Source organism: Coenobita brevimanus, chromosome 2 (assembly GCF_032717465.1).
Source record: "Coenobita brevimanus isolate Jiangsu-jjx chromosome 2, ASM3271746v2, whole genome shotgun sequence".
NCBI classification, from domain to species: domain Eukaryota; kingdom Metazoa; phylum Arthropoda; class Malacostraca; order Decapoda; family Coenobitidae; genus Coenobita; species Coenobita brevimanus.
This window is the reverse complement of record NC_136955.1, coordinates 20,858,053-20,868,193: the sequence shown is the minus strand read 5'-3', so window position 1 is coordinate 20,868,193 and position 10,141 is coordinate 20,858,053.

Here is a 10,141-nt window from a genome sequence, read left to right as displayed (position 1 = left end):
GCCATCAAACCAAATCCACTCACTGCACAAGCCCACTGCTATACTCACCTACCATTTCATCCTATCATCAAGATCAAAGACCAAAAGACCAATGACGACACGATAGTATGATGGTGACAGGTCATGGATTGCTAGCTCGAGTCCTGCACATAAGTAGCACTGGCCCAGTGGTTGCTGGCATGATAGTGTAGGAGTAGCTGATGCCCTCGGCAACATCCAGTGGGACCAAGTAGCTGGAAACGGATGCCCAACCGTTTACCCTTGACGGGAAAGGGTTTAAAAGATGTAACCTATCATTTGCTGCTCCACACCACCTGGCAAATAACCGCTTCTGTCAAGGCCTCACACACTGCAAACAAATGAAGAGAATCTCTCTGACTCTCACTTCCTGAAATATACCAATCATTCTTGATACTGACCAAGACCCATGACCTTGCCATAGAACTGCTCCAATTGCTCATTAACCGAAAAGATATTAAACTGACAATGCTGCCTTGTCTGAGGGTAGCCTCTCAGGAGACGGCAATCTAATATGTGCAGAAGTGTATATTGTCCGGGGATGCCCGGACAATATTAGAAGAAACTTTGGTTATAGGCTTTGCAGTCTGAAGCAACCTACTACACAAGATCCACGAATCACCTGAGTGTTTATTAGAGAGGCTGATGTCCTGGTGCATACCACTTCCAAAGGTTAATAAGAAACCCTTATCAGTGCCTATGCCCCAACTCTTGACTCTGAAGACACTATCAAAGATTCCTTTTATGCCACTCTGAATGCTACTATATATTCACTCAACACCACATAATGACAAACTCATCCTAGTTGAGATTTCAATCCCAGTCATCCTGCTTGGAGATTTAAATGCCAGAGCAGGGAAAGATAGTCACCTCTGGCAAGGCATCACAGGCTGCTAGGTGTTGGTAACATGAACAGCAATGGCCTCAGACTGCTTTCCTTATGCTTGGAACACAGATTGGTCAACACCAACACTATTTTTCAAATTAAGAATAAACACGAGACCACATGAAGGCACCCATGATATAGACATTGACACCTAATAGACCATGTCATTATATGAAGCGAGATTGAAGAGAAGCTCTTGTAACCCAAGCTATAAGAGGTACTGAGTGCTTAACGGACCACAACCTTATACTCATCAAACTGCAAATAGGCAAACATCCACAAGTGCACAATAGGCCATCATCCTAGAAAATAAACTGTAGTATTTTAAAAGATGCAACAACTTATAACACCGTCCACAGCATTATTATAGACAAGCCCTCTCAGTGCCCACCAACTACCCCCTACAACAATGCAACAAATCTAGGTGCAGAATGGCTGAATATTAAGAAACTGATTCAAAGAACTGCAAAAGATACCTTAGGCTTCTCTATTCACTACTGTAAAGATTGGTTTGATGAAAATACTGAGGTATATGACCTTGCAATGAAGAATAAAGTACATAAACTGGTTGGCTTATCCTAGCTCCTCAACCCTAAAAACTGAATTCCAAAATCTCCGAAGCAAAACCCAGAGAAAACTGCATGACGTGGAGAACAAATAGTGAACTGAAGAAACAAAAGAGCAATAAAAGACTGGCGGATATTAGTGACCACCATTGGTTTTAAAAGTCCGTACAAACCATCTATGGGCCAACCAAACACAACATAACCCATATTCGATCAGCCAAATAAAACCTTCTGAAAGTTGAGCACAACACCCTTGATAACATCCCAAATGTTCCTCAGCCGGCAGATCTTGATTTGTACCTACTCTTGCAGAAACTGTTCAGGCCATCTGATCTAAAAAAAACTAAGAAAAGTCCTGGCCCATATGGCATGTCATCTGAACTAATCAAAGAGGGTGGCCAGTTACCCTACCAGCATTTCCATAATCTCATACTGACAATCTGGAACCAAGAACGAATTCCATCTGAATGGCTTACTTCTGATGCTTTAATCATTCACAAGAAAAAGGGGAACCTCTTAAATTGTGACAACGACAGCAGTAGAGGTAATTCCGTCACTGTGAATGCTAGTTAAGTACAGTACTAACTAAGATAATGTTATCCAGACTGACAAAACATCTGAGTCAACACTTCGTGACACACAATGTGGTTTTCGGAAGGAATCAATCACCTGTGATATGATCTTTGTTACTCAACAGGTACAATGGAAATACCACGAGCAGAACCGTAACTTATATATCATACTCATCGATCCTGGAAAAGCATTTGACACTGTCAAAGGAGAATTTTTACGGACTGCATTTTCAGATCATGGAATTAAAAAAAAAAAAATACCATCCTGAAGACCCTGCATGGCAACATGAATGCTCAGGTGTCCATAGGTAGTAGCAAATCCGAACTCTTCAGTGTGGACGTGGGAATAAAGCAAGGGTGTGTCCTGGCTCCTGTCATTTTCAACATCTATTTCACTTTAGTCACCATTTTAAGTCACCAACAAATGAACCCTGATGATAGAACAAAATCCAGTTCCGTCTAGCCGGTAACTCTTTTAATCTTAGACGTCTTTAAGCAAAATTAAAGACTGAAATGGATCATTTCCCATAGCAACAATATGCTGATGACTGTGCAGTCCTTGTACATGTCCAGAAAGCCCTGCAACAAAGTCTTATCATCGTCTCCAACATATACCAAGCAATGGGCCCCCGAATAACAGTCAATAAAACAAACATGATATCGCTGAGAAACAACCCTGCAGAGCCTCTTGCATTTCAGATAAAAAGCGAAAACGTAGCAGAAGTCTTTGCACAAATCAACCACGCCTTTGGCTCTTTCGGACGTCTTAGGTCCAAAGTTTTTGGTATCACCAACCTAAGACTCGTGACAAAGGTATCAGTATGTTTCTCCACTCTCTCATACGGTGCTGAATCCTGTACAACCTACCAGCGTCACATCAATCTATCTATCTATCTATATACCTAGGCTGCTTCCCCCAAGGAAAGGGAGGTAGCCGAGACAGGACGACACACTCCCCATTTACTCATCCATTCAAACACATTCATTCGCATCTTAGCCCCAAAGGGAAGAAGGGACAGATCCTCACCGCACCACACCGCACAAGGGTCAACTGCGCAGTGCAATCAGTGACATCCGCAGCAGGGCCCGACAGCAGAGCTGGTTTACCCCTGCCACATCATAATAGACCCATCCCCTTACCCGCACCTGACCTGACTAGCTGATCAGACCAAATGCGGGAGAATATCCCCTCAGGGCTGTGTCATCATTTATTCATTCACAATTTCTCTCCATTTTTTTCTGTCATGCACAGCCACTCTTCCTTGCTCAACAGACATCCTCTCGCATCCAATGCTCTCTTCACACTGTCCATCCATCCTATTCGTGGTCTCCCTCTCAGCCTTACACCTCTCACATCAGATCTAGTTATCTTTTTCACCAATCGCTCATTATCCATTCTCTCCATATGCCCAAACCATCGCAACACCCTCTGCTCAACTCTACCAGCCATCTCCCGAGCAACTCCAGTTCTCCTTCGCACTTCATCGTTTCTCACTCAGTCCATGTGCGTCACTCCACACAAACTCCTGAGACACCTCATCTCCATTACATTCAAACTTTTCCTCTCTGGTACACCCATATTCCATGTTTCAGCCCCATATAATGCAGTCGGTACCACAACACCCTCATACAGCCTTCTCTTTACATCCATTCTAAACGAACGACATCTAAACACTTTTTTCATTCCTCCCAGCACCTTACCTACTTCATTCATTCTAAACTTCACTTCTGCATCTATTCTTCCATCCACAGCAACATGTGACCCTAAATATTTAAAACACTCTACCTCCTCAAGCAACTCACCATTCAAAACTATATTCATCCCCCTACCATCTACCAACCTCGTACACTTCATCACTTTACTCTTATTCTCATTTACTTTCAATTTCCTCCTTTCACACACCCTTCCAAACTCCCTACCAACTGTCTCAATCTCTCCTCTGAATCAGCCACCAGTGCAGTATCATCTGCAAACAGCAGCTGCTTCAGATTCCACTCTCCACCATCAACATTCACCAGACTCAGACCTCCACCTAAAACTCTTGCATTCACCTCCCTTACAACACCATCCATAAAAATATTAAACAACCAAGGCGACATCACACATCCCTGTCGCAGCCCCACTCTCACGGGAAACCAATCACTCACAGCATTTCCCACTCTTACACACGCTCTACTATTTACATAAAAACTTTTCACCCCTTTTAGTAACCTACCATCAAGTCCATACAATCTTAAAACAGTCCACAAAGCCTCCCTATCAATTCAATCATACGCTTTCTCCATATCCATGAATGCCCAAAACACATCCTTGCCTTTCGATAAATGCTTTTCACACACTTGTCTCACAGCATACACTTGATCCACGCATCCCCTCCCTCTCCTAAAGCCACAGTGCTCATCACCAATCACTCCCTCTATACCCTCTCTAACTCTCATAATGAACACTCTACCATACAGTACACCTTACCTACAACACTCAACAGACTTATACCCCTAAAGCTAGTACATTCATACTTATCACCCTTGCCTTTATACAACGGGACCACACAAGCACTTGCCCAGTCAATTGGCACCATACCTTTCACAAAGCACACATTCAACAATCTTACTAACCAGTCAACAATAGTCACTCCACCACCCTTCAGGCATTCCACAGCACACCCATCCATACCTGCAGCTTTCCCTGTTTTCATCTCCTTTACTGCCTTCTCCACTTCCTCCTTCGTGATCAAAGAATCATTCAACTCTCCCAACACATTTATTCATTGCACCCTTCCATCTGCCACAATCTCAGCCACCCTTTCCTCCTCTACATTTAACAATCTTTCAAAATACTCTGCCCATCTCTTCCTTACTGCATCCATCTCATTTAACATCCTTCCATCCTCTGCTTTTACTCGCTCTTCCTTCCCAGACTCTCCCTTTCGCACCCTTTTCACCTCCTTCCAGAACATTTTCTTATTCTGTTGAAAATTCTCAGTCAGCCACCTACCCCACCTCTCATCTGCTGCCACTTTAGCATCACGCACAGCCCTTCTCGCCCTATTCCTCTTTTCCTTATACCTCTCATATGACACCTCATCCTTCCTCTGCAGCCACACTTCATATGCACGTCTCTTCTCAGCCACAGCCATACTTACTTCCTTGCACCACCATTCACTTCCTTTCTTACACCATCCACCCACACGTCTCACACCACACACCTCTTCCGCATGCCTCACCACAGCACTATTAATCAACTGCCATTCCTCCCCCACACTGCGATTTTCCTGATCTTTCACTGCGCTCCACTCATCTTTCAATTTCTTCTGATACTCCATCATTTTCTCTCTTTATCCAACTCACTCACTTTCAAAACCTCTCTGCCACACCTAACCCTCCTTGCTCTCACCCATCTCTTACCTACTCTTAACTTTCCCTCCATCAGGTAGTGATCAGACATACCTCCACCCTCCCCTCCCAGAACTCTCACATCCATCAATCTTCCTATCACATTCCTAGACACAACCACATAGTCCATCAACGTTTCATCCACAACCATTCCACCCTCCTGTCTCACCCATGTATACTTTAAATATCTTTCTTCTCGAACAGCGTATTTCCAATCACCATCTCTCGCTCATCACACATCCCTATCATTCGTTCCCCATTTTCATTTCTTCCAGGCACACCATGCATACCAACTACTCCTTCAACTGCTACATTTCCCACTCTAGCATTCAGTTCTCCCATCATTACCACATTCACATTCGCTCCAAAACTCTGCAGACACTCATCAACATCAAGCAGTTTAAATTGCTTCAAATCCAATGCTTACAGCATTACAGGACTCAAATGGGAAGATAAAATCCCTAACTCACAAATTCTCCAGTGGACAAAGTCAGCCAGTATAGAATCCATGGTGGCTTAAGGCAGATGAGATGGGTTGGACACATGTTCCTCATGCCTGAGCACCGCCTTCCCCGCCAGGTTGTATATGGCCAACTCCCTGATGTGTCGCAGCCCAAGGAGGCAGGATATATATAGATCGTATAAGAACAACTCTGAAGAAATGCAACATCATACTAAAAGATCTTGAACCCGATGTTTCTGACAAAAAACAATACAACGAAGGAACAATTCATCTCTGGGAAGCTCGGAACCAGGTCAGGAAGGGACGTTGACAACGGAGGCACAACTAAAATAGAGTTCTCCTAGCAAACCCAGACATGACATGCTGACTGTGTGGCAAAGACTGTTGATTCAGGATTGGTCTGCAGTCACTCACGTTGGCATGAAAGACAACAAGAAACACCATCATAGTGAGTATGGCAGCCGTCGTCTTCTTCAGCAGAAGGACAGCTCGTGTGTGTGTGTGTGTGTGTGTGTGTGTGTGTGTGTGTGTGTGTGTGTGTGTGTGGTTTATGAGGAAAACTTGTCGGCGGAATATACATGCAGAGGAGGCGACTAAATTTGCATCTTATTACATCTGGCCCTGAACTTACTCGCCTGAAAATCCCACAGTGAAATAATGACAATGCGAGGGTATGTCGGGTGAACTGAGGCGAAAGAGGGAGAAACAACTTGGCGGTAGATGAGGCTGGGGGGTTCTTGTTAGGACAGACAGACAGACAGACAGACAGAGATAAGATATACATATACTGTATATATAGAAAGATAAACAGATATAGGTATATTAGCAGCTGCATATATATATATATATATATATATATATATATATATATATATATATATATATATATATATATATATATATATATATATATATATATTGTTACGGAACAGAGAAAGATAATGTACACTATAAGTGAGAATACGAAGAGTCACTACTGTCCCGTAAAGTTCCAGGTTCAAAACAAAAGAGTTAGGTAAAATTACAAGTTAAAGTTTAATGCTCATAAGGATAATGTAATGGCAAAAAACAGGTTAAATATATGGTTAACTGCAATAGCCTCTATTAACACGAAATTAGCAAGAGTAAATTTATCTAAGTCAGCCCTGATAAAATGAGATACCAGATAATACTCAGTGAATGCCAGATAAATAATTACAGATACAAACTATTATCAAAAATGACTGACAAAGAACTCCACACGAATTACAAAAACTTCACTAGGCCTACAAATTAAACTTATGCTATACAGTACAAGAAAAAATGCAACAACAGTTATACTCAAATTACACACAGCTGCTAGATGGTTGGAGATTTCTTGAGCACTCACAATAATAATATCTGTACAGGGGAGGACAGAGATGTGAACAAAATGAGGAGCAGATCTAAGTGGCAATGATGCAGAGACTGAGCTCATTATATAGGGGCCAGCAGAGCCTGATACAACTTGTAATAAGGACGCGCAAATAAATATATGGGTAAAAACGGTCGAAAATCAAGCACTGAATAACAGAAAGGAAGACTTACTCTACTATAAATGTAGAATGGGGGTACTGAGGCAGAACACGCTCGTGATCAAACATGCAGCAACTGTGCGTTAAAATTACACAAAGGATGATGAAATCATAGGCTATGTAACACCTCCCCACAAAGAAAAAGAAATTTACAAAGGAAATTTCTTATTACTCTAAAACAATCTGTCTAAAGTCTAGATAAGCAATCTGCAATAACATTTTCTTTCCCCTTGACATGTTGTATGTCTAATGAATACTCCTGAAGAAGTAGACTCCATCTTGTCAATCTCTGATTTTTATCTTTAAACTTACTAAGGAATTTCAGTGGGTTATGATCGGTATAAATGACTATGGGGTCAAAACCAGAACACAAATAAAATGAAAATGCTGTAAACCCAAAATCAAGGCCAAAAGCTCTTTCTCAATAGTTGAGTAGTTCTTTTGAGGTGGAGTGAACTTCTTACTGTAATAAGATACAGGATGTTCAATACCCTGATCATCCTCTTGCAGCAAAACAGCCCCAGCTCCTGTATCACTTGCATCAACAGCCATCTTAAAAGGCTTAGCAAAATTTGGAGTAGCGAGCACTGGCTGACTTAATAGAATAGCTTTAAGTTTGTTGAAAGAGGATTCACAGTTATCGGTCCAGACAAATTCAACTCCCTTTTTCAGTAGGTCTGTAAGTGGTGATACAAGAATAGAAAAGTTAAGAACAAATCTCCTGTAATAACCTACCATTCCCAAAAATCTTTGTAGCTCTTTCCTACTTTTAGGTCTGGGAAGATCACTTATAACCTGAACCTTAGCTCCTGGTGGTGCAACATGTCCATCACCAATTACATACCCAAGGTACTGAACTTTAGCTTGACCAAACTCACACTTTGATAAATTAGCTACAAGATTAGCATGAACTAAACGGTCAAGAAATTTACTGACATGGCATAGGTGATCTTTCCAGTTGTCACTGAAGATTAATACATCATCAATATAAACAACACACCCTGCCAAACCCTCTGTTACAACATTCATGAGCTTCTGAAATGTGGCTGGTGCATTCTTCATACCATACGGCATTACAGAACATGCAAAAGCCTTTCCTAGTGTTACAAAACATGAGATCTCCCTAGCACGTTCAGTCATAGGTACTTGCCAGTATCCCTTTAACAAATCAAACTTACTTATGTACCTAGCCTTTCCGATCTTGTCTATGCAATCTTCCACACGAGGGAGAGGGTAAGTGTCTGTTTTAGGTTATCTGATTAACACGTCTGTAGTCGATGCAAAGCCTCTGTGACCCACCTGGCTTAGGGACTAGAGTGACAGGAGAACTCCACTCGCTCTGACAGGGCTCAATCATCTTGTGGTCCAACAGGTAGCCAAGCTCCTTCTGGATGAGAGGAACTTTCACTGGGTTCACACGGTAAGGAGGCAATTTAATTGGCTTTGCGTCTCCAACATCGACATCATGCATCAACACAGTGGTTCTTCCTGAGTGGCACGGAACACTTGCGGGTACTCCTGCAGTAATGCCGAAAACTCCTGCCTTTCCTTGGGTGGTAGATGAGAAAGCTTAGTCTGGAGATCATTCATGATATCAGGATTCTTCCCCAAACTATCACTCAGGCTCATACTGCATGGGAGAACTTCACTTGTAGACTCGGGTGGAACAGCTACAGTGCAGACTGGATTATTTTCGTCCCGCCTGTGATATAACTTTAGCATGTTGATGTGACATAGTTGCTTGCTCTTTCTACGATCTGGTGTGGCGATGACATAGTTGACATCACTGAGTTTCTTCTCCACGAAATAAGGGCCACTAAACTTGGCTTGAAGAGGTTGCCCATGAACTGGTAGCAGAATCAAAACCTGATCTCCTGGCTGAAAGTGGCGTAACCTGGACTTCTTATCATACCAAGTCTTCATCTTCTCCTGAGCAGCTCCTAAATTCTCTCTCGCCAGCTGTAAAGCAGTGGACAGCCGTTCTTTGAACTTCATCACATACTCCAGCAGGTTGACGTCATCTTCCTCCGACAGCCAGCATTCCTTGAGTAGCTTAAGGGGTCCTCTTACTTCATGGCCAAACAGTAGTTCAAAAGGTGAGAAGCCCAGTGATTCATTTGGAGATTCTCTTGCAGCAAACACAACGAATGGAAGACCTTTATCCCAGTCTTTCTGATGTTCCAAACAGTATTTCTTGAGCATCGATTTGAGTGTTTGATGATATCTCTCCAACGCTCCTTGGGTCTGGGGATGGTAAGCTGAAGACGTGATCTGGGTGATGCCCAACTCTTTCAGAGACTGCTTGAAAACGTTTGACATGAAATTACTTCCCCGGTCTGACTGTACCTCCTTGGGCAGACCAAACTTTGTGAAGAACCCTAGCATTTCCTTAACCTCGTTCTTTGCTGAGATATTTCTAAGTGGAATGGCTTCAGGATAACGAGTAGCCATATCAATCATGGTCAACACATAAGAAAATCCTGAAGAAGTCTTAGGAAGAGGGCCCACAATATCCACCAACACACGGGTGAAAGGCGCCTCAAAAGGAGGAATGGGAACTAGAGGTGCAACCTTTTCGGTCTGATTACACTTCCCCACAACTTGACAGGTGTGACAAGACTTACAATACCAGGAAACATCCCTGAAGATACCTGGCCAGTAGAAGTGTTTCAAAATGCGTGCCACAGTCT